We start from the raw sequence: 25,848 nt of genomic DNA, 5'->3' as shown, positions 1-25,848 counted from the left end.
AGAATATATATATATATATATATATATATATATATATATATATATATATATATATATATATATATAGGCGAAAAAAATTTTTACACCCAATCATTGTGTTCATCTCGCCACATAAACGTTAGCTTTACCCCAGTAACATTGCTAACATTGTTTCCTTACGTAAGAGTTTTCTGATCATTATTTGTTTTTACTTCACTCATTACAGGTATTTTCCATCATAACAGCAGAGGCTTTACCTCACCACATAGCCAGCTGTGCCTCTTCACGGACTGGTTTAACCTCAACAACAGAAGCATTTATCTTGCCGCGTCGCGAGTTTTCCCCCTTTCATACGACTGGTTTTACCTTATAACATGGCTTTACCGCATGGCGAGCTGCACACCCACACATCACAAGCTATCCTGGATCTTTTTTTTTTTTCTTTTTAATCCACATGCCTGGCTCTACTTCTTTGTCCTCTTGAATATTGCCAATTCCACGCCTACAGAACTTCCGTTGGTATAAAAAGCTTAAGAGAGCAGAATTTCCGTTGATATGAATAATTAAAAAATGCAGAATTTCCGTTGCTATAATACTAGCATGAAAAAGAATGCATCTGTCCCAGGCGTAACTTTCACTGCGGTTCGCCTAACGGTGGTTATAACTGGTTATGGTTTACCCTTCACCGCTTATGATTTTTTTCCGTTAAATGTCAAATGCCTCCGCATGTCACTCTTTATTTCTTGTACCTCGAGAGCTTGAGACTTTTTTTTGTGTGTGTTGTAATTTGTACTGCGTTGTTGCGTGGAAGTTGTTGATTCTAGTTGAGTAACCGTTGATTTTTTTAAAGCTTCATTCACAAGGGCAAGTATTTACGAATTTTTGAGGGTGAAAAACCTGTCTTTTGAAATGTGCCAGATCATACTTACTGGGAAAGACATGAGAAGGTAGAGAGTTTCAAAGCTTTGATGCGTAGGGAAGAAGCGGGTATCGAAACGGCCCACCCTTGAGTTGCCGATGGTCACACAATAATCATGTAACGCAGCAGCAGACAAGCAGCCAGCTCTCTGGAGCAAAAACCAAGTAGTACTTGCAAAAGAGGGTAAGTGAACCAGCATTGCGGCGTAGGGCAAGGGGGGGTCAAGTTTGGAAGTTAGTCTTGGACAGTTTGTAAGTCGAACCAGTGGATCTCACATTACAGAAGCCTTACTAGTGATCAGAGAGAAGACTACTATTTTCGAGATGTTAAGGATACGGGAGTTAAGGGATTCAAAGACTTGGGAAATGGTAAATGTCAAAACAGTAGGGCGATAGTTAGATAGGTCATAACGATCACCCTTAAAGATGGGATGTATCAAAGCATGTTTCAAAGGAAAAGGAAAGGTTTTGGTTTTTAGATAGAAATTGAACGGACGAGCAAGCACAGATGCAAGAAATTGAATGGACGAGCAAGCACAGATGCATATTCAGAGGCACACTCTTTTATAGCACATGTGGCTGGATTCCATCAGGACCATAGTCCTTGCTTATGTTCCGAGAAATAAGCGCATTTCGGACAGTTCGGAGAGGTTACGGGAAGAGGCATTAGGGTGTGAAAGAATGTTAGTCATCCAACGAGGTGTGAGAGGAGAAACGGGAACCAAAGAGAGTTGCTTTGTCAACGAAAAAGTGAAGGAAAGGTAGAGCGACAGAAGTTATTCGAGATGCCCTTAGCTAAAGACCAGAAAGACCTATCCGTGGATGACGATGAGAAGTTATCCAACATCCTTTGAATAAAGGAACGCTTCGTCGCACGGATAACGTGCTTGCAGCGATTATGGACAGTGATAAAAGCTGAATGGGGAGTTCAGAGGAAGGAGAATCTTTCCAAACCCGATATGCTTGATCCTTTGTCTGAATGGCCTCGGAACAGGAACGGTTGAACCATGGATTGGATGAAGAAGTGGTCTTGGAGGAAGAGGTGATAAATGCTTCCAAGGTGTGTGTTTAAGGCCTTCATTTTGCGCATGTCGGGAATTAAAACTTGGTTTAGCTATATGAGGCATTTGTTTGTGGTTTTTAGTATCGTGTTTTTTTTTTAACCATAATTTTTTTTTCTATCCATGCTATAAAAACTTCAAGGTTAGTTTTTTGTTGCCTAACTACTTGTACGTATTCAAGCTACGTAGCCAACACATGCTTATTTAGGAGCTTTTGAAACCATGATTATGTATGCTTACATGATATTACGTTCTTACACTTTACTTAACGTGTGAATATTGTGGTCAGCAAAACATCACACTGTTATCTGTTATTACTGAACTTGTAACTATTTGTTTTGATATACGCCACATTGCTGCATGTTGCTTTACCATGTTTGCCGAACGCGTTTCGTTCGCGGTTGCTAAACATCACATGTTAGTTCTTTCCCAATAGATCTCACGTGCTTGGATCATGCTTATTCAACACAGCATGGACACAGCATGCTTGCCTGGTCTTAACATCACCTGCTTGTTCAACCTTGACATGTATGTATCTCGTGCTTGCTCGTTTTTACTAAACATCGCTTGATTTTTAGTAAACATCCCGCTTGTTTGTGTGTCCATTCTTTCTAAGGACCTCGATGAACAAAAATCTGAGATGTTTAGTAAGAGTGATCAAGCGAGCTGCTTAGCAAGCTTGAGCATGTCATGCCTCGTAAAAACCAAGCATTAGCAAGCATATAATGTTTATTAAGCTTTAAAAAAAAAAAACATTGTTTAGCAACACTGAACAGTCATATGGTGTTTAGTAAGAATGAACAATGCCTAAGAAACGTTACATGCTTGTACAGTACATGGTTGTTCATGCTTGCTACATATCACTTTCTTGCTCACCCTTACTAAATTGCACGTACTATTTCACAACGAATATCATGTGTTAGGTCATACTTATGAAACATGACATGATTGCCTATGTTAATTAAACATCAGGTGCTTGTTCATATGCGCACTAAACATGTTTGTTCATTTTTACCAAGCGTCGCGTGCCTTCTCTGAGGGCTGACTAATTTTGACGGTTGTTTTTTTCATTCTTACTGATAAACATCTCATGCTTGTTCATGTTTACTAAACCCCATTTTTGATTGTTTTTGTAAACATAACCTGCCTTTTTTGTTCTTACGTGTTCGTTTTTACTCTTAAACGTCATGTGCATGTTCTACAGGTAAAGACTTTCCACACTTTCATGTATATTTCATCTTCATATTCGTGGTGCTAGATATCACCTGCTTGCTTTTGTTGTCGAACTTATGTTTTCAGCTGTTACTAAACATCCCTTCGTCGGTTATTGAGCTATAAAGTCGTGTGCTTGTTCATGATACCAGATATCCTGTTCTTTTGCCAAGCGCCTGAATGCCTCATGTTCATACCAATAAACATCGTGTGCTTGTTGATGGTAAATAAACTTCGCGGGCTTAAGTGCTTGTTCATGCTGCTGAACATCACCTTTTCATGTTACAAAACATCGTGTTTGTTTATACCACAGAAGAGTTTATGTCTATTCCTGGCTCATAACATCATATGTCTCTCAAACGTATAACCCACTGTGCGTCGGTCCATTGTATTTGAACACCACGTGCATGTTTGGTATATATGTACCGGGCTTATTTATTGTACACGAAGGTTACACGTTCGTGTTCGAGGATGTGAAGCAACACTTGCATCTTTTTTTCTTACAACTGTTATACGTTTGTTTGTGTTACACCCTGCATGTCCCACGTGTATCACTTCAGCCACAAAGATGAGGTGTCCTTCAGGATTTCCAACGCCGCTCGTTGCCTAGCTTCCACCCACAAGATTATATGTAATTATGTCATTATACCGCGGCTAGCTGGCTACAACCCCCCCCCCCCCCTTGTCTGTCATTACTGCTTGTTGTGTCTTAACTGTAGTGAGAGTTAATGGCTCCATATGTCTTTCTTTTCCTATTATGAGGAAAATGTGTGGAACTGCAACTGGCCTTCCTGAGGAGGCAGTGACATGTTGGCAATCTTCACTCTCTGTTACTAAGTCACGCGGAGAACATCTGGTTATCTAGTTTATGTGGATGCCAGCACTATCTAGAGACTCGCCGTCAAGCCAGGAACTCTGTGATGTTCATCTTAATCCACTACGGTACTACTTATTTACTCTAATTTATTTTCGGTGCCCAGAAGCTAAATAAAGACAAGAGAGTAGTAAGTGATGTGCAGGGATGGTGGGAGCCTCTCCCCACCCGCCAGCAGGTATTGCATATAAATACAGACTTTGTGTGTGTGGGGTTTGGTAAACCCCTTATTAAGTCTACCGTGCAGCTAAACGATCTCGATAAAAGTATGAAAAGTGGCCACCAGGATAGTTTTCGTTTTTGCGTTGATTATCGTGTAATTTTGGTGTTGACCTTAACTGCACGTGGAGGCTGTTTAAAGCATTCTCGAGTTGTCTGATAGATTTTAATAGACATAAAACGGGTTTGAACCATGTTCGAGACGAGAGATTGACTTCCGCACTCCGGGTCTCGTGTCGTTGATTTAAAATACTGATGTTGATGGGTTTCAGTCTCGTAACATTTTTCGTAAGTGCGCCATTATCTGTCAATACGGATTATTTTGCCGCTACAGAAACCAGTGAGTCATAGTTTCATGGGGGTCTTGGTAACATTTTCTTGGTTCATTTGTGAGCAAGGAATTCGTATGATCTTTTTTTGTCTCATAATACTAGCCTGTGGAAGGCCATGGGATAAATCTGACCGAAGATATTCAAGTCCCAGAGCTACCTCGCCGAGGCGGGAAAAATGGTAAAGAAATAAAAGTGAGAGATGGGAGTGAATTTAAACACAAAAGTGTCAGACAGGAGTGAACTCTGGCTAAGTTTGAGTGATTCGATACTTCGTTAACGTATGAAGGTAATGAGAATTTACAATAAAAAAGCATTTTGAAGAGTATTTTGAAATTTTATTTCTAAAGAATAACACACATTAAGTTACGTCTAAGTTATCTAAACGTTCGTATTGGCTTAATCAGATGTTTTGGCAGGATCCACGTCTTGTGTCCACAAGACACCAGCGACAGAGAGAATATATATTTTTCCCCCTAATACACCTTTAAATGTCTTCATGTTTGTCCATTGGGTCGTAAATGCCTATGTCTGTGCATGTTGGTATGGCACCACCTTTCGTGGCATTAATTTTCTCTCTTTTATGTGTGGATATAATTTGCTGGGCTTGCATTTCTCGTCGTCACGTATCTTCTTCCCCTGAGCCTCCCCTCACATTTTTGTAGAGGGTAATGCGCGCTGTCGTACACCCTGGCGCCACCTCTCATTGTAGCCTATTTATGTTATCAGTGCTTTTTGTAGTTAAGCTGTTATCTTGAATGAAAAATAATTCTTATGCGGTGATAAAGAAAGTGAAGTCCTTTCATGATAAATGAAGATGATTTCTTTCATTGTCAGGGAATGGCAATGATTTCATGTCTCAGAAGGGAGTGGAAATGACTTCAAAGTTAAGAGCTGGTACTCTCATCATCATACCCTCGAAATTTTATTCTTGGTCTGTACTGTCTGTGGTGGTACATGACTTGCCATAACGCGGGCCTTGGCTGGCTTGGGAATCCGCACCACTTCCCAAAGCCTATCCATTGTGGCTTGGAAATTCATCATAAGACATTATCTCTACAAGGTATTTGTGGTTCCGTAAAGTGTAAAGGATTTTCTTTTGTGAGTATCTTAAGTTTAGGTTTTTCGTTAGTTGACGTTTGGTTGGGTAGTCTAAGCTAGGTTAGACATGGCTCGGTTAGGTTCGGTTTTATTACCGAAGCCCTATCAGTCTCGTCATTCTTACCATTTACTGAATGTAAGATATGTTTCGGACTATTTTTGAAGACCTGTATAGCGTATTTTTCATGAAACATATGATTTTGACTGGCGTTAGAAAAACAATATATCAACGTCTCTGAGGTGAAAGCAGGGATTGATAACGTGGTGGAGTAACTGAAATTCACGGATCATGTCAAGTCTGTACGCCCGCCGTGTGCTTAAGTGTTCTAAAGTCACGCACAAGTCGAGGCGTTCCTCGTCGCTGCCTATCTTGCACGTCACGGCCGTGTCCTTCAGACACAATCCACACCTCATTCATCACTGTAAAGTTGACGTTATCAACCAGATCTCGCTGGTTAAGGCGAGCACCTCCTCCCAAAGTCTTCTGGGACGGGACGAGAGAGAGGCACCACAGGGAAGATGGTTTTAGCTTCTATTTCTCGACTAAACCTTCCCCGGTCCAAACCATTGTCCCCAACCACCCCAGCAGGAAAAGAAGGGCTGATGCTCTTGACCTGTAGTTGAAAGAACACGTTACTAAATTATCTGTGGGAAGTAACAGCGAGTCATTCATCATCTGTGATCACACACACACACACACACACACACACACACACACACACACACACACACACACACACACACACACACTTACACACACACACTTACACACACACACACACACACACACACACACTTACACACACACACACACACACACACACACACACACACACACACACACACACACACACACATATATACGTAACGGTTAGCGTTACTAACCTTCACGCATGCCCGGGCCGCTTGGGATCAAACCTCCAGTAGGTTCGAATCCTGCTCGTAGCAGCCGATCCCACAGTCTGCCTAGTTGTTCATCCCCTTCCAGTGAAACTCGAATAGTAATCCCTAAGACGGGCCTCTGAGAATCATATCGGGCCCACCGAGGTCGGGCTCTGTGAGTTCAAAACCTTAGCGCGTTAGTCGGGCCGACAGCCAACTCGGGTGTTCAGCCTCCCATAAGGGAATGGGCGATAAATGGTTACCTGGCTTAGGCTGGGATGTGTTTATGATTATATACACAAGTAGAAAAAAAAGAGATGTTACAGATATACAAGATTGAGACGGGGCAGTAATAGGGTCAAACTCTTTCCCCGTAACACACTAATGGTAATCACAGACTTATTATTGATGAACGGGCTCGCCTGGTTCGAATTCTGGGCGCGGTCGTCGGCCCACATATAAGCCAGTAGCTCATTCTTCCTTTGGGGCTGGTCGATGGAGATAGGTACTTGTCTTGAGATAGGAAGTGTGTGTATACTCACTAACAACGAGTGTATACCCCGCTCTCTGTGACCCAAGAAGTCATCACACACGTACGATAAAAGATGTCAAAAAGCAAGCAGCAGAGCTTCGAGATATGTTGATTAGGTGGCAGTCACGTCAGCTAGCATTTGTAAGGTCTAAGAAACCAAGAAACGAGTACAGCAGGATAAGGGAAGAGGAATAAAGAATCTTGGGAACAAAGCCCGAAAATCCACAATTTTTCCACGAATTCATTGGAAGTACGTCGTCAGTGGAAGATGGCCACTGAGGCTAAGGGATTTCGGAGGAAATGTTTTAAGACGATGATGTAAGCATATGCAAAGAGCTGAATGACAAGTTCAAAAGTGTCTTTTTCACAGTGGAAGACGACATAGTTCCATTATCTGTGAGGTGGAATGAGGAGGTCATGGAACACAGTTCCATTATCTGTGAGGTGGAATGAGGAGGTCATGGAAAACTTTCTTGACATATCTAGACATTAGCAGAATACAATAGGGTCTTGATCCGTACAAGTCTCATGGGCCTGATGAAATTTCGCCACCTGAAGGAGTTTAGCTATAGCTGTGCCAGTCTCACTGACGAATGTGGTCTGTAAGGTACTGGAAAATGTAATCAGAAAGCAAATGGATGATCTCCTGCAGAGGGAGAAATTACCTTAGAGACAAAATGGATGTAGGGAAATCAGTTCGTGCGTGATAGGGAAATAAGTCCGTGCGTGACGAACCTCTCTTAGGTTTCTGTGCGAGAGAATGACCTGTGTTGGACAAAAGAGGATGGATGGATTATTTGTGTCCGGACCTACCAATAAAGCGTATGACGTTGCACCACGGGGGGAAGGCTTGTTAAGAAGTTGGATGACTAGGCAGGATTATGGAGTAAGCATCTTGGATGGATGAAAGATTAGTGAAAGGGAACAAAGGACACATGTCAGTGGAGCCCCTCTCAAAATAGATTGAGGTCACCAGCGGAGTGCCTTGGGGTCTTGTCCTGGGGACCATTAATCTTTTTGATGTATATGAATGACTTGCCAGAAAGCATGGACTCCAGCCTGAATATATTTTGCATGCGGAGGATGCAAAGGTCATGTGGGAGGTTTGGAGGATTCCATCAGGCTACAAGGGGATCTTACAAGGGAATTCAAACAACAGAATACCACTGGATCCTTTCCAGGCTGTCTTAAGTTTGTAGATGTCAAACACTCTGATCAGTGTGGTGAGAGTAGGAACGTTTATAGATTTTTTTTTATACAGAAAAACCTGCAAACTTTTGATGTAATTCAGGAGGTGCAAATAAAGTCTGCCATGGACTTGAAGCGAATATTGATCAAGTTTTCTTCATGTTTGTGATATTGCTTCAACCACTCTCGTTGGTAAATCATTCCATATGTTAAAAAATCCTGTTGAAGAAAGAGCTTGGCCTCATTCAAGGTAAAACGTTTGTCCACGAGTTTGTACCTATTAATGCGGGTGAAATTGGGACAAATCCAGCTTTAAGTTGCTCTTAAAACCGACATTATAAATGCCTTTGATAATTGTGAATACTTGTAGGAGATCGCTCATTAATCTTATCTCTCTCACTCATTAATCTTATCTCTCTCACTCATTAATCTTATCTCTCTCACTCATTAATCTTATCTCTCACTTTTTTTTTAAGCTAAATGAATTGAAGTCGTTTATTTAGCTCTCAGATTATTCTTCAGTCCGGGAATCATCCTGGTAGCTCGACGCTCTGCTCCAAAGCTGATCTACATGGTTCATGAAGCTTAACCCGAATCAGCGTAGAAAAAAGGAAAGAAAAACAAAGGATAAGCTGCTCGAATCAGTGTGTGAGAGAGACTTGGGGATTCGACATCGTCCATAACCTGTCGCGAGAATCCCTCCCACAGGATAACGGATAGGGAGACCGACTGTCTGCTGGCACATAGTAGAAGTGCATCCAAGTTCGTGGATGAGAAGATTTTTCAGCGAGCTGTTCACATCTTGCATAAGGCCAGAAGTACTGTATGCGTCTCATGATTGGTCACTTCACCTTCAGAAGCACAAAGAGCTAATAGGGAACGTCCAAAGGAGAGCTGTGAAGATGGTACCAAAATTAAGAGCCGAGTTACAGGGAAGGACCAGAGGACTCTTGGATTTGTCCACCATGGAGGAGAGAGGAGTTAGGGGTAACCTAATCACACTCTTTTATGATTTTAAAACACCGATGACGAAGAGTGAACAGTTAGATACCGAAGAGATGAAGGGATGGAATGACTTGAGAATATGGCATGAAATTAAGCAAAACGTTTAAAAAAAAAGTATTTTTGCAGTATGAGAGTGGTAGATGAATGGGATATGCGGACAGCATACAGAAATTTAAGGAGTTAGATGATGGTAACGAATGTTTTAAGATATGGGAGCCCCATCATTTCATGGTTAAGCTCCCTTGTTAAGCTCCCTTCCCGTACAGTGCAGAGAGATGTGCATAAGCACGCACACCTGATCACAACCTTGAAGCTTGTAAATCCAATATTGTGAGGGAGACGGTGAACATATCCACGAAGGATATAGGCAGGGCTAGAGCCTACATCAGAGGCCATCACGTGAAACTGTTTTGTGTTGTGCACAAAAAATGGAATGAATGTGGACACCACGCAGGTTTTAATTTTTTTTTGTGATGTTAGGGAAATAACAGAGATGGGAACGCACCAGTGTAGGTACAATTCCTTCCTTGTACTCTCTCTCTCTCTCTCTCTCTCTCTTTCACTCACACACACACAATGTGAATCTTTGGGACAGCATTATTGAATTCTGGGAAGACAGCTATTCCAGATACTTGACTCTTTTCTTTCAACTGGTTAACCTAGTATGAGGCGCCCCTGCATCTTTCCAAGGTGTCCCTGATATCAGGGAGTGCTGACCACCTCCTGCTTCTAAGGTCAGGGAGTGCTGACCCCCCCCCCCACCCCCCTGCTCTAAGGTCAGGGAGTGCTTGACACCTCCCCTACTTCTAAGTCAGGGAGGGCTACCAGGTAAGTGCTGACCACCCACCCACTCTAAAGGTCAGGTATGCGGTGACCACCCACCTACTCCAAAGGTCAGGGAGTGCTGACCACCCCTCCTGCTTCTAAGGTCAGGGAGTGCTGACCACCTCCCCTACTTCTAAGGTCAGGGAGTGCTGACCCCCCCCCTACTTCTAAGGTCAGGGAGTGCTGACCACCCCCCCTGCTTCTAAGGTCAGGGAGTGCTGACCCCCCCTACTTCTAAGGTCAGGGAGTGCTGATCACCTCCCCTGCTTCTAAGGTCCGGGAGTGCTGACCCCCCCTGCTTCTAAGGTCAGGGAGTGCTGACCACCCCCCCTACTTCTAAGGTCAGGGAGGGCTGACCAGGTAGTGCTGACCACCCACCCACTCTAAAGGTCAGGTAGTGGTGACCACCCACCCACTCCAAAGGTCAGGGAGGGCTGACCACGTGCTCCCGAGGTCACGTAGGGTTGCACGTGTGCTCAGGTCTGCGCACGTGCTCCTGAAGTCAGAAAGGACTGCGCACTTTGTCGAGGTCAGTCGGGGTGGTTGCACGCAGCGCCCTCGACGTTTGGTTGGGACAGCGCATTTGTTTCGGACGTTAGGCCGGGGCTGCGCACCGTTCTCCGTACGTTAGGTAGGACGACGCACTTGTTCTCTGACGTCAGGCAGGGCTGCTCAAGTGCTCTGCTTGACGTCAGCTACGGCCGCGCACTTATCTCTGACGTTACGCACGCGTGCACTTTGGACGTCAGGTAGGTCTGCGCACCGCGCTCCAGACGGTAGGAGGTAAGGGGCTGCCCTCTTGCTCGTGAGTGCGCACCGTGCCCTTGTGCTCCTTCAGTTGCATGATCTGAAAACTGCGTCGGTCGGGTTGTGCTAAACATTTTTTTCTCACTCTACAGAGGTCTCTTTTCTAGAGGTCTTGGGTGTGAGCAAGGATGTGTCATCCATACTTACGATTAACCGCACAATGAAAAAGACTAAATATAACTTCTAGCTCTTGGTTATATTGAATTACAACATATTCAGTGTCTCTAAGGGCTATTGATATAACTTCTAGCTCTTGGCTATATTGAATTACAACATATTCAGTGTCTCTAAGGGCTATTGATATAACTTCTAGCTCTTGGCTATATTGAATTACAACATATTCAGTGTCTCTAAGGGTTATTAATATAACTTCTAGCTCTTGGTTATATTGAATTACAACATATTCAGTGTCTCTAAGGGTTGTAATATTTTTTCGTAGGAGTGGGAGAAAGATTCCCGGGTGTTGAGTAATGTCTGTCTATTGTGGCAGTGCGGTTCACAGGTAGGTGATTTGGCCCAAGGTAGATAGATGGTTAAGCGAAATCGCTTCACGTTGTTGGCACTGGGGCTAGCAACGTCGCTGCCGCTTGCGGTGGAGCAGAAAGAGTGACTCAAGTGTCCTGAAGCTATTGTACGCCTCCCGACCTTACCCCGACTCCCCCACCTCACTCACTGAGAGCGGGGCTGTGTCGTGTGGGAGACCAGTGGAGGGATGTGTGACAAACGCCTGGGCTCCTTGGGATGTGTGTGTGGTCGGTCGCAGGAGGTGGGGTTGTGTCACCTCGGTAAGAGCGTTACACCATCAGACTCGATTTGAGACGCTTGATTCGAGTGTGCTTGCCCGTTTGGGAGGGAGGGCATCATAGACGCTCCATATTCTTTTCCTATAGTTGTTTTTTTTTCTTCTACTAGACGAGTGACGTGTTTTTCTCAATGTAATTCATCTCCCATTTTGTTTCTCGGAAGGTAATTCATCTCCGTTATGTTTCTCGGATGGTAATTCATCTCCATTATGTTTCTCGGAAGGTAATTCATCTCAGACATGTTTCTCGGAAGGTAATTCATCTCCGATATGTTTCTCGGAAGGTAATTCATCTCTATTATGTTTCTCGGAAGGTAATTGATCCCCGATATGTTTCTCAATATATAATTCAGCTCGCTTATGTTTCTCGGAAGGTAATTCATCTCCGATATGTTTCTGAGAATGTAATTCATCTCCGTTATGTTTTCAGCGTAATTCATCTCCATTATCTTTCTTGGAAGGTAATTCATCTCCATTATCTTTCTTGGAAGGTAATTCATCTCTGATATGTTTCTCGGAAGGTAATTGATCTCCGCTATGTTTCTCAATATAATTCACCTCGCTTATGTTTCTCCGATATGTTTCTCGGAAGGTAATTCATCTCCGATATGTTTCTCAATATAATTCACCTCGCTTATGTTTCTCCGATATGTTTCTCGGAAGGTAATTCATCTCCGATATGTTTCTCAGAATGTAATTCATCTCCGTTATGTTTCTCAGAATGTAATTTATCTCCGTTATGTTTCTCGGAAGGTAATTCATCTCCGATATGTTTCTCAGAATGTAATTCATCTCCGTTATGTTTCTCGGAAGGTAACTCACCTCGCGTCGCACATCTTCCACGAGTTGAAGATATCCATAGGCGGGGTTCTTAATTCGGTCGAATTTAGCTTAAAACTTGTCTTTAGAGAACATTGAGGCGATCAGTGAGGAGGAAAAGCTGCACATATGCTTTCCAGGTAGCAATGGCCGTGGGTCGGTTGTGTACAGACGTCGAGCAGTGTGTGGAAGGGAGAGGAGATGAACTGCTGTTTTCCCTGTGTTTCCCTTATGCTTTACCCAGGACGTCCTGGGAGAAAGAGACACCCTGTTTTGACCTTCTGCGGTGGTCTATTCCGTACTGGGAGAAAGCTGTGAAGAGGGAGTGTGGTAATAAAGGAGGAAAGGGCTTGAACTGGAGGGTTTTTGCCGTGATGATGATGATGATGATGTGTGTGTGTGTGTGTGTGTGTGTGTGTGTGTTGATTTGGTAGGACGGGCCTGGCCTGCTGTGGCCAGACTCGTGAGTGTAAAGTTAGTACTTGCTTGACATTAATAGCCAGGGGTCGCACCGTCGTTGTCAAGGGTCGTACCGTCGTGATCAAGGGTCGTGGTCATTGGTCGTACCCTCTTGCTCAAGGGTCGTAAAGTCTTGCACGAGGGTCGTACCGTCGTGCTCAAGGGTCGTATACCGCCTTGCACGAGGGTCGTACCATCATGGTCAAGGGTCGTACCATCATGGTCAAGGGTCGTACCATCATGGTCAAGGGTCGTATACCGCCTTGCACGAGGGTCGTACCATCATGGTCAAGGGGTCATGATAATGAGCCGCGTCACAGCTCAGGCAGTGGCTTGTCGGGAACAGCCAGGGGTCAGCGCGTAAGCACATGACTTGTTGACCTCACATGACCTGCCAGATCAAAAAAGGTCAGGTTCATCTGGGGTTCAGCCAGGACCTCGGCCGTAAAACCCAACAAACAACAGATCGACATGACTCTACACACACACACACAGGTCATGCGAACCATGATTCATGCCCTCAGCCAGTCCTAACTGTTCATCATCCCCTCGGGGCTGGTCGATAAATGGGTACCTGGCTTAGCCTGGTTTGTGTGTGTGTATGTGTGTGTGCACATAACAGTAAATCCATGAGACGTTCATACAGGGTTAGTAGACGGGGCAACACAAGTGTAAACCACTTTCCTCGTAACATACAAATAATAATCACACACACACACACACACACACACACACACACACACACACACACACACACACACACACACAGATGGTACCAGAATCAGTCGAGCTAAATTACATTAAGAGGTCAGGGGCCATAATTTTGTCCACCATGAAGGAGAGAAGAGAAAGACTTGATCACAATCTTTTTAAGTTTTTTCAACCATTTGGATGACGTCTGCAGGGAACAGTTCAGCGAAAGATGTGGAAATGGAACAAGCAGAAACCATAACATAAATGTAATGCAAGAGTTTCTTTTTATAGAAATGATGTAAAGAAATACTTGTTTCATGCTATATTAGTGGATGAATGACATAAACTGAGTTATTAGTGTTAATGCTGACTCCATACGGAGTGGTGTTAATGTTGAATGCATACGGGAGTAGTGTTAATGCTGACAGCATACGGGAGTGGCGTTAATGCTGACAGCATACGGGAGTGGTGTTAACGCTAACAGCATACGGGAGTAGTGTTAACGCTGCCAGCATACGGGAGTAGTATTAATGCTGACAGCATACGGGAGTGCTGTTAACGCTGACAGCATGCGGGAGTGGTGTTAACGCTGACAGCATACGGGAGTGGCGTTAATGCTGACAGCATACGGGAGTGGTGTTAACGCTGACAGCATACGGGAGTGGTGTTAACGCTGACAGCATACGGGAGTGGTGTTAACGCTGACAGCATACGGGAGTGGTGTTAACGCTGACAGCATACGGGAGTGGTGTTAACGCTGACAGCATGCGGGAGTGGTGTTAACGCTGACAGCATACAGGAGTGGCGTTAATGCTGACAGCATACAGGAATGTAAAGAACATTGCAATATGATGGAAGTTCAAGAGATGGGGCCCAACGGTTGTAGAACTCCCTCCCCGCACCGTATATATATGTAATCACACACGAGTGTAAGACTCGCTTCTCTTTAGAAATATGTGATTACAGATTGGCAATTACATACACACACGTGCGTGCACGGAACCACCCCATCCTGCTTGTGTTTTGTCTTTATTATAGAGAAGTAGATTACCTTCAGCCGGGTACCTTGTGGATTGGTCTCTGAGGCCCTCGCCCTTACGGCCAGGGCTGGGCCCAGGTTGGAGTAACAGAGTGATTACCTGCCTACCTACCTACTTGCCTACCTGCCTGCCTATCTACCTACTTACCTACCTTCTTACCTGCCTACCTACATACGTACCTACATACCTGTTCTATGTACCTACTTACCTGCCTACGTACCTACCTACATACCTACCTGCCTGCCTGTCTACCTACCTACCTACCTACCTACATACCTACCTGCCTGCCTGCCTGCCTGCCTGCCTGCCTGCCTACCTACCTACCTACCTACCTACCTACCTACCTACCTACCTACCTACCTGCCTGCCTGTCTACCTACCTACCTACCTACATACCTACCTGCCTGCCTGCCTGCCTGCCTGCCTGCCTACCTACCTACCTACCTACCTACCTACCTACCTACCTACCTACCTACCTACCTGCCTGCCTGCCTGCCTGCCTGCCTGCCTACCTACCTACCTACCTACCTACCTACATACATACCTGCCTGCCTGCCTGCCTGCCTACCTACCTACCTACCTACCTACCTACCTACCTACCTACCTACTTGCCTACTTACCTCCCTACCTACCTAATTGCCTGGCTGCCTACCTACATACATACTTAACTACCTACCTGCCTGCCTGCCTACTTACCTACCTGCCTGCCTACTTACTTACCTACCTGCCTACTTACCTACCTACTTACCTACCTGCCTGCCTGCGTACCTGCCTACATGCCTACCTACCTACCTGCCTGCCTACTTACCTACCTGTTCTCTTACCTACCTCCTTGTCTACCAACCTACCCACCTTCCTACCCACTACGATATTTTGCCATGGGGCGTGGCAAGCTCGTAACGCTTACCTTAGAGAGAGAGAGAGAGAGAGAGAGAGAGAGAGAGAGAGAGAGAGAGAGAGAGAGAGAGAGAGGTGGGGGGGGGGGGGGAGACATCTCAGGGTGACCAGTCGTGGAGTTTCGAATGACGTGCCTCTCAGCCAAGGTCATGATGTCCTTTCTGTTGTGTGTGGGGGGGGGGGGGGGGGCACCCCACTTACCATGCATGGGGCAGGCATACATGCGTGCATGCGTGCATGCATGTCCGCAGTCAGCCTGTCATGCGGAGGTTTGGGAAAAGGGGTCATGATGTGTTTTTGTGTGGCTTCCACGAGTCGTTGTTTGCTCTAGGGGAGGGTTTGGGGGGGGGGGGGCGATTGTGAAGGGGGTGTGTGCATTTCCCCTCCATCATCATCATCATCATCATCATCATCATCATCATCATCAGGCTGCATGGCTCCCTCCCTCCTGCAAGGCCCTTCATCATCAGCATTTATCATGAGCGTCATCACTAGCACCATCATCATCATCGTCACCATCATTATCATTATCATTATCGTCACCATCACCATCAACCGTCATCATCATCATCATCATCATCATCACCATCGTCATCATCATCATCACCATCGTCATCATCATCACCATCGTCACCATCATCATCACAATCGTCATCATCATCATCATCATCATCACCATCGTCATCATCATCATCACCATCGTCATCATCATCACCATCGTCACCATCATCATCACAATCGTCATCATCATCATCATCATCATCACCATCGTCATCATCATCATCACCATCGTCATCATCATCACCATCGTCACCATCATCATCACAATCGTCATCATCATCATCATCATCATCACCATCGTCATCATCATCATCACCATCGTCATCATCATCACAATCGTCACCATCATCATCATCATCATCACAACCGTCATTCATCATCACCATCGTCGTCATCATCATCACAATCGTCACCATCATCATCATCATCATCACAACCGTCATCATCATCACCATCGTCGTCATCATCATCACAATCGTCACCATCATCATCATCATCATCACAACCGTCATTCATCATCACCATCGTCGTCATCATCATCACAATCGTCACCATCATCATCATCATCATCACAACCGTCATTCATCATCACCATCGTCGTCATCATCATCACAATCGTCACCATCATCATCATCATCACATCCGTCATCATCATCATCATCACATCCGTCATCATCATCATCATCATCATGATGATGCAGATGTTATGCCAGTGTCATTAAAGTAATGATGGTGTTTTCGCGCCCGAGCGCACCAGGTTTAAGTTTGATGGATTACACTGGATGCTGCTGCTGATTGTAGCGTCATCAGCGGGCGCGAGGGATGGATAGTGTTGGACAGACGGACGGAAGGACGGTCTGTTTCTGTCTGTCTGTCTGTCTGTGTCTCACGTCTTCATTCTATTGGTTCTTCTGTTTCGGGAATTCTGTCACCCTTGAAGATTTCATATATTGAATTTTTAGTTCATGTTTAGAGTTGAGATTTTTTTTTCATTGTTTGTATAAAGAAAAATATGTGTACACCTGAATCTACGTGAATTTTAAAGAGGTAATAATATTTTTACACCTTACTCTATGTAAATTTTGATTTAAAAAGATAATGTTTATACACCTGAGTCTACATGAATTTTAAAAAGATAATATTTATACACCTGAGTCTACATGAATTTAAAAAGATAATATATACACCTGAGTCTACATGAATTTAAAAAGATAATATTTATACACCTGAGTCTACATGAATTTTAAGATAATATTTATACACCTGAGTGTACATGAATTTTAAAAAGATAATATTTATACATCTGAGTCTACATGATTTTTAAAAAGATAATATTTATACACCTGACTCTACATGAATTTTAGATAGATAATATTTATAACCCTGACTACATGAATTTTAAAAAGATAATATTTGTACACCTGAGTCTACGTAAATTTTGATGTACAATTTTTTTTTTCATTGATAACGACAATGATTTTTTTTTTATTGATATCAGAATCTTTCTTTGTCATGCTTATGCCGGTAAACCTGACTTTGACAGGCATGTCTGTGCTTAATCTGTGTATATTTACACAGATAAGCACGTAGGGGAAAGCCACATTTGTTCACACTCAGTCTGACAGCTAGAGACTGAGTGGGAACGAAAAGTCTCTTTTGTTGTCATTTCCTAGGGCTACCTCGCGCGCGCGCGCGCGGGTGGGGAGAGGGGGTGCCATTTTCATGTGTGGCGGGGTGGCGATGTGAATGGATGAAGGCAGCAAGTATGGATGTGTACATGTGTATATATGTATATGTATGTATACGTTGAAATGTATAGTTATGTATATGTTCGTGTGTGGGCGTTTATGTATATGCATGATCATGTGGGTGGGTTGGGCCATTCTTTCGTCTGTTTCCTTTCGCTACCTTGCTAATGCGGGAGACAGCGATAAAATCTAATGATGATATAACACAGGTTGTGATGTCCAACCAGAGAAACAGGTTGTGATTTACGATTAGGATAACACAAGTTGTGATTTACGATTAGGATAACACAAGTTGTGATTGAATTACCAAGTTAACACAGGTTTAGAAGTACCACTAGGATAACGGGTTGTGATTTACAATCAGGACAACAGGTTATGTACTACAAGGATAACAGGCTGTGAGCCACTACAGAATAACATGTTGTGATTTACTATCAACACAAGTTGTGATGTACCGCTAGTATAGCACAGGATGTGATGTACTGCCAGGATAACAGGTTGTGATTTACTGTCAAATTAACACTGGGTATGATGGACCGCCCAAACACAGTTGTGATGTACTAACAGGATCACAGGTTGTGATTTACCACCAAGATAACACAGTTGTGATGTACTAACAGGATCACAGGTTGTGATTTACCACCAAGATAACACAGTTGTGATGTACTAACAGGATCACAGGTTGTGATTTACCACCAAGATAACACAGTTGTGATGTACCATCAGGACGACACAAGTTGTGATGCACCACCAAGATAACACAGTTGTGATGTACCATCAGGACGACACAAGTTGTGATGCACCACCAAGATAACACAGTTGTGATGTACCATCAGGACGACACAAGTTGTGATGCACCACCAAGATAACACAGTTGTGATGTACCATCAGGACGACACAAGGTGTGATGCACCACCAAGATAACACAGTTGTGATGTACCATCAGGACGACACAAGGTGTGATGCACCACCAAGATAACACAGTTGTGATGTACCATCAGGACGACACAAGTTGTGATGCACCACCAAGATAACACAGTTGTGATGTACTAACAGGATCACAGGTTGTGATTTACCACCAAGATAACACAGTTGTGATGTACCATCAGGACGACACAAGGTGTGATGCACCACCAAGATAACACAGTTGTGATGTACCATCAGGACGACACAAGTTGTGATGCACCACCAAGATAACACAGTTGTGATGTACCATCAGGACGACACAAGTTGTGATGCACCACCAAGATAACACAGTTGTGATGTACCATCAGGACGACACAAGGTGTGATGCACCACCAAGATAACACAGTTGTGATGTACTAACAGGATAACAATTATAAGGGACTAACAGGATAACACAGGTTGTGATGTACCATCAGGATAACAGACTTGTGTATCACCTGGGTTAACAGGTTGTAGTATACCACCAAGATAACACAGTATGTAATGCACCTCATGATAACAAGTTGTGATGTACCCATGTGATGACGTAGTTTGGAATGTACCACCAGGATAACACGATATCTAGGTACCACTGTGATAACAGATAATGAAATAAAGGTCTTACTTTATCACTACGATTACAAATGTTGTAATCTATATACAACCAGGACTACAAAGGTTGTAATCTACATACAACCAGGACTGCAAGAACTAACTTATATCCAGCTTTGCAAAAGTTTTGATGTGTCACGAAGATTACAAAGATTATCTGGAAATGATAAGTGGTGGAAACAGCCACTAAGTAGGTACAAGAAGCTGATAGCCACTAATTTAGATTATAAGAAGTTTTATAAGAAAAAAAAAAAGAATATATCGCTGGAGTTCAGAAAAGCACCACTGGCTTCATCGACAAGACAATAAATATTGTGGGCCCGTAAATCTCGTTTGTTCTGTTCTTATTTTAAGCAACAGTGAGCACTTTGGCAGCTGGTCCAGCGAGGGGACGAGGGGAACGGACGGTGGCCGGGGGTGGGGGGGGGGGGTGTCGCACGTCTCCTAAAGAGAGGGAGTGACTTCAGCTTATCAGCGGTGTTCGTAATAACATGTATATCTTGTATATTGTGATGAGGAAGACGTATGATAACTGACAACGACTTCGATTGCGTAGACGACGACATACATTTCTTTTTCCTCTATTTAGACAACGCGAGGAACAAGGACGATGGTGGTAGATAACGAATCGAGGCCATGGGCTGGGGTGGACGAAGACTTTGTTTACGTTGGCAAGCGCGCGCCCTGGGAGGGTACAGCCGGAGGATGGCGACGTACTGCTCCCTGGCCGGGTGGCTGGCTGGCTGGCTCACCCCTCACCACAACACACTATTATTAACTGCCCGATGATGGAGAGGGAGACGGGCAAAGAGGAAAGAGGAAGGGAGCGAGACGAGTGAAAGAAAGGAGAAGGGAAGGGAGGAATGGAGGTGAACGGATAGAAGTTAGTTGACAAAGAGACAGGAATGGAGGTAAGGAGAGGAGACCGTGTCGTAGATAGAGGTAAAGGAAGGAAGAGATGTGTAGAAAGGTAGGGAGAGACAAGCAAATGGAGAGAGAATGAACAATGGAAGAGCGTTGACTTCCGCGTGGGATATTTGTAGCCCTGAACCCACGTGTGGCTAGTGACCATGACCGGTGCTCCACGTGTGGCTACTGACCATGACTTGTGCTCCACGTGTGGCCAGGACCATGGTCCACGTATGGCCAGTCACTTTTACCAGGGCTCCACGTGTGGCCAGTCACCTTTACCAGTGCTCCACGTGTGGCCAGTCACTTTTACCAGGGCTCCACATGTGGCCAGTCACCTTTACCAGTGCTCCACGTGTGGCCAGTCACCTTTACCATTGCTCCACGTGTGGCCAGTCACCGTTACCAGTGCTCCACGTGTGGCCAGTCACTTTTACCAGGGCTCCACATGTGGTAACTCACTTTTACCAGTGCTCCACTTGTGGCCAGTCACCTTAACCAGAGCCTCACGTGTAACCAGTGACCACGACCAGTGCTTCGCGTGTGGTCAGGCACCTTTATCAGTGCTCCACGTGTGGTCGGTGACCATTATCAGTTCTCCACGAATGGCAAGTGATCATATCAAGTCCTCCACGTGTGGCCAGTGACCATGATCATTGTTCTACTTGTGGCCATTGATCATGACCAGTGTTCTGCGTGTGCCCAGTGACCATGACCTGTGCTCCACGTGTGCCCAGTGACCATGACCTGTGCTCCACGTGTGCCCAGTGACCATGACCTGTGCTCCACGTGTGCCCAGTGACCATGACCTGTGCTCCACGTGTGCCCAGTGACCATGACCTGTGCTCCACGTGTGCCCAGTGACCATGACCTGTGCTCCACGTGTGCCCAGTGACCATGACCTGTGTTCCACATGTGCCCAGTGACCATGACCTGTGTTCCACGTGTGGCCCGTGACCATGACCAGTGTTCCACATATTCCCGATGAACATAACCAGCGCTCCACGTGTCAGACGTTTCTCAACTAGGTTAGGGAACATTATATCTAGACATAACATAAGATACGAGTGACTTTATCTCGCTGGGAACGAACATTTTTATGATTATGGGACCTGGGCTTGGGGGTTGCCATAGTAAATCAGCTGCGAGATAAATTTGACGAATGTTTACAGACTCACGTTCGCAAGTGTTTACTGCCACACTTGCCGGCATGTGATACCAGGGTTAATGGCCTCGTGTTCGCTGACATGACAAACGGCTGGTTTATTCCGTCCAGCAGCCGCAACATATGCTGGGCTCTCAGTTGGGACGCCTGTAAAGCAAACCTCCGTTTTCTATGTCGAGCCTTAAACACTCGGGGGGGCTGTGAACTCTTGGGATTAATATTAACCGCTAAAGACGGCGTGTGTAAACGATTTCGGCGGGGGTTTATATCATATGGCAGCTGTAAAAAAAAAAAAAAAAAAAAAACGCGATGAATAGGGCTAAAAGCACCAGACGAACAGTCGTTTCTCAGACTATCTTCTGCGGGACACAGTGAGTGTAAGAAGGGTATTCTTACGTCTTTGAAAAGATAGCGAGTGATTTGGTTGATAAGGAGAGGGACCGTGTGAGATGTCTGAGATTTTTTTTCTCTTTATTAATGAGCCGTGATACAGTTCACCTTGAGGATAAGAAAGATAATCTTATTTAGGTACATATGTTTGTGGGGAGGGGAGGGGGGGGGGTGATTGCGTACATGTTCAGCCCCGATCATTCAACATCTTTTTTTCTCTCTCCATCATGCCACTTCCAATTTGGTCTCTTCCCTTCTCCTTGTCCCATCCACTTCTGACACATATATCCTCATTGTCAACCTCTCTTCACTCATTCTCTCCACATGTCCAAACCATTTCAGCGCACCCTCTTCAGCTTTCATAACCATATTCCTTTTTATTACATCTCTCATTTTACCGTTTTTTTACTAACTCGATCAAACCACCTCACTCCACATGTTGTCCTCAAACATTTCATGTTCATCACATCCACCACCCTCCTCCGCACAGACTTGCTATAACCCATGCCTCGCAGGAATTGTCGGGACTCCAGTACCGTCAAACAAACCCCATTTATCGCTTCTAAATAACGAGCTATATCTCTCCTCATTGCTTCCAGGACCTTCACTCCCTCACTCAATGACTCACTTCTGCTTCCACGATTTCATTCGTTGTCATGTCCACTCCCAGGTGTTTAAAATATACTTCTTGCAAATTTTCTCCATTTAAACTAATATCCCAACTAACCTGCCATTGCAGAAATCAATAACTTTGCCTTTTTTCATATTCTCAATTTCCTCCTTTAGCATTACCAACTTCTACAGTTTTACACTCGAATTTGCCACCAGTGCTGTATCCAGCAAACAACTGACTCACTTCCCAGGCTCCCTAAACTCTCTCTCTCTCTCTCTCTCTCTCTCTCTCTCTCTCTCTCTCTCTCTCTCTATATATATATATATATATATATATATATATATATATATATATATATATATATATATATATATACGACACGCAGGGAATACGTGGGAAGTATTCTTAATCCCCTATTTTTTTTTTTTTTTTAATTTTCCAAAAGAAGGAACAGAGGGGGCCAGGTGAGGATATTCCAAAAAAGGCCCAGTCCTCTGTTCTTAACGCTACCTCGCTAACGCGGGAAATGGCGAATAGTTTGAAAAAAAAAAAAATATATGCATATGTATATAGCCGTTTCCTGCGTTAGTAAGGGGTACCAGGAAAAACAAAAGCCTCATTCTCTCATATATAAATATATACACGAGTATAGTGTGTGTGTGTGTGTGTGTGTGTGTGTGTGTGCGCGCTCGCGCGCTCGCACACACGCTTACACAATTTGTTTCTTGCTGTTAAGGATTTTGTTTTCATGGGGAGGGAATCAGGTGCTGAAGAATTGATGATTGTTCTTGGGAAATGCGTTGCTGAAGAGGAGGTTGAGAAAATATACACATGTCTCATGGTGCCTTGAAAGCCTGCTGAAGAGGAGGTTGAGAAAATATACACATGTCTCATGGTGCCTTGGAGGCTTTCTGTGGCGGTGCTGTGTACTTGTGCGTTCAAGTTCTTATTCTACATTAATATATTGGACAGCAGAGTGGGTAGTGAGTGAGTGTGTGTGTGTGTGTGTGTGTGTGAGAAGCTTTTTTTTTCATTGTACACCTGAATCATCCTATGACGATTGGAGGTGAGGTAATGATGGTAGACAGGTCCACAGTGTATGTAATGGCGGTATCAATATATATTTTTTTTTTCTTACACATATTGGACGTTGAGGTTTAGCGCCCGTGTATGGAGGAGAGGTTGGCCGCCAACCTTGTTGGTGTTGGTCGACGTTCCTCATCTTCGTGGCTCATTGGTTGGGAAGGGGAGGGGTGCTGTTGTGGGGAGGGGTCGTAAGTAACCGCGTCCCTTTGTAACTAGCCTAGTTCAGCCCCACTTAATTGGTTTGCTCAGTTGTTTGTCCCCCGTCTCTCTCTGTGAGTCGTTGGCCGTCCCACTTTTAATAATGAACTTTAGTGCTTTTTTCGCACTTTGTTCTGCTTTTGATTATTATTATCATTATTATTATTACATTATTATTATTGATATTAGTGATAATATTATTATTTTCTTTTTATGTACCTGTAGAGCATTGACTTTTGGCAACCACTGTTCTACATCGTCTGAACTATCTCCCCTCACCTCACCCCATTTATTTTTGTAGTTCTTTATCGTCAAAGGCTTTTCTCATATTCGATGCCAGCTGCTGTATTGCCTGCACTTACCCCCAGGGTACACCCTGTTAAGTTTACCCTTACCGTATCCTCACAGAAAACGGATTTTTTTTTTTTTTTATTGAAATCACAGTACAAACTATAAAAATATATGTTACAACGGTCATTAGCATACAGGGTCTGTTGCTCGGTTCTAATGTCTTAGAGTAATGATGTTAGGTACATAAAATAACAGTGTTTGGTGCGGCGGAGTAAAAGGAGGTAACTGGTGGTGTGGTTAATGGTGATGGCAAACTCGTCGTCATGGTATTTTGTGGTGTCCGCTCCTCCTCGGCTTCCGAGCCTCACCTACATAACGCAATGTCGCAACTAACGGAAGGACTCCCACCCACCCTTCTCTCTCTCTCTCTCTCTCTCTCTCTCTCTCTCTCTCTCTCTCTCTAATTCATTCAAGTCTCAAATCTTTTAAAGTCTCTCGCCGTTTCTTTGCTGTTGGTGGTCAGCTGTACAAGCCTAGTATATTTTTTCTTCACAACTGCAGTATAATGCAGCGCTTCCCTCCACCTCCTCCTCCTCCTCCCTCCCCCTTCTCCTACACATATGAAGAATGGCTGTACTGTAAATCCTCTCCACCACCACCACCACCGACCAGCAGCTGTTGCTCACTTGCAGTAATCGAGTGTCGACCCAACACAGACCACAAACTAAACAGGCGAACCATTTTGTGTATCGTTGTTACAAAACTCGTAGAGAATAGTTTGACGCATTTCCCAGTGGTTGTAATTCCTTTCCGGAGAGCTGAGATGACCTCATTCAAGGAATGTATGGTACGGAATACCGGAGGTCACTGGTCACTGATGAGAGTGGATAGCAACCTGTAATGGTCCTGTAACAGACAATACATATACACTTCTTTGATACGATTCTTTTAAAATAAAGGCTTGGTGGATTTTTTTATTTCATCTATAATTATCGCAGGTCCCCCTTTTTTTAAATAAGGTTTTTCCAGGAGCTCCCTCAACCTAAGGCTGCGCCACTTCCAGCAGCAGAGAACTAATGAGTCCTTCGGAGTCGGCAGTTCTTTGACGAGAGTGTTCTTCCAATGACAAACCAGGTAGTCTTAACGAAGGGTTAAGTTGGTTAAGTCCGGTGTATATATATATATATATATATATATATATATATATATATTTTTTTTTTTTTTTTTTATACTTTGTCGCTGTCTCCCGCGTTTGCGAGGTAGCGCAAGGAAACAGACGAAAGAAATGGCCCAACCCCCCCCATACACATGTACATACACACGTCCACACACGCAAATATACATACCTACACAGCTTTCCATGGTTTACCCCAGACGCTTCACATGCCTTGATTCAATCCACTGACAGCACGTCAACCCCTGTATACCACATCGCTCCAATTCACTCTATTCCTTGCCCTCCTTTCACCCTCCTGCATGTTCAGGCCCCGATCACACAAAATCCTTTTCACTCCATCTTTCCACCTCCAATTTGGTCTCCCTCTTCTCCTCGTTCCCTTCACCTCCGACACATATATCCTCTTGGTCAATCTTTCCTCACTCATTCTCTCCATGTGCCCAAACCATTTCAAAACACCCTCTTCTGCTCTCTCAACCACGCTCTTTTTATTTCCACACATCTCTCTTAC

At 44.2% G+C, this 25,848-nt stretch overlaps 2 protein-coding genes across 5 annotated transcripts in view; both read left to right on the top strand.

Annotated features, from left to right (window-relative positions):
• The window catches only part of LOC139754535 (cytochrome c oxidase assembly protein COX18, mitochondrial), a 128,955-nt gene that overhangs the window by 23,185 nt on the left and 79,922 nt on the right, over nucleotides 1-25,848 (top strand). The window lies entirely within an intron of this gene.
• LOC139754532 (uncharacterized) overlaps nucleotides 1-25,848 on the top strand; it is a 93,552-nt gene that overhangs the window by 14,545 nt on the left and 53,159 nt on the right. The window contains exon 1 of one of the 4 annotated variants that reach the window (XM_071671842.1): nucleotides 10,772-10,874. The exons of the other annotated variants lie outside the window; for them this stretch is intronic. The gene's annotated coding sequence lies outside the window, so the exon portion shown is untranslated. Of the gene's footprint in view, nucleotides 1-10,771; nucleotides 10,875-25,848 lie in introns of those variants that run through there. 4 annotated transcript variants of the gene reach the window in all.

Source organism: Panulirus ornatus, chromosome 17, assembly GCF_036320965.1.
Source record: "Panulirus ornatus isolate Po-2019 chromosome 17, ASM3632096v1, whole genome shotgun sequence".
Taxonomy (NCBI): domain Eukaryota; kingdom Metazoa; phylum Arthropoda; class Malacostraca; order Decapoda; family Palinuridae; genus Panulirus; species Panulirus ornatus.
Note: the sequence above shows the minus strand (reverse complement) of the source record. Positions and strands in the feature narration are given on the sequence as shown.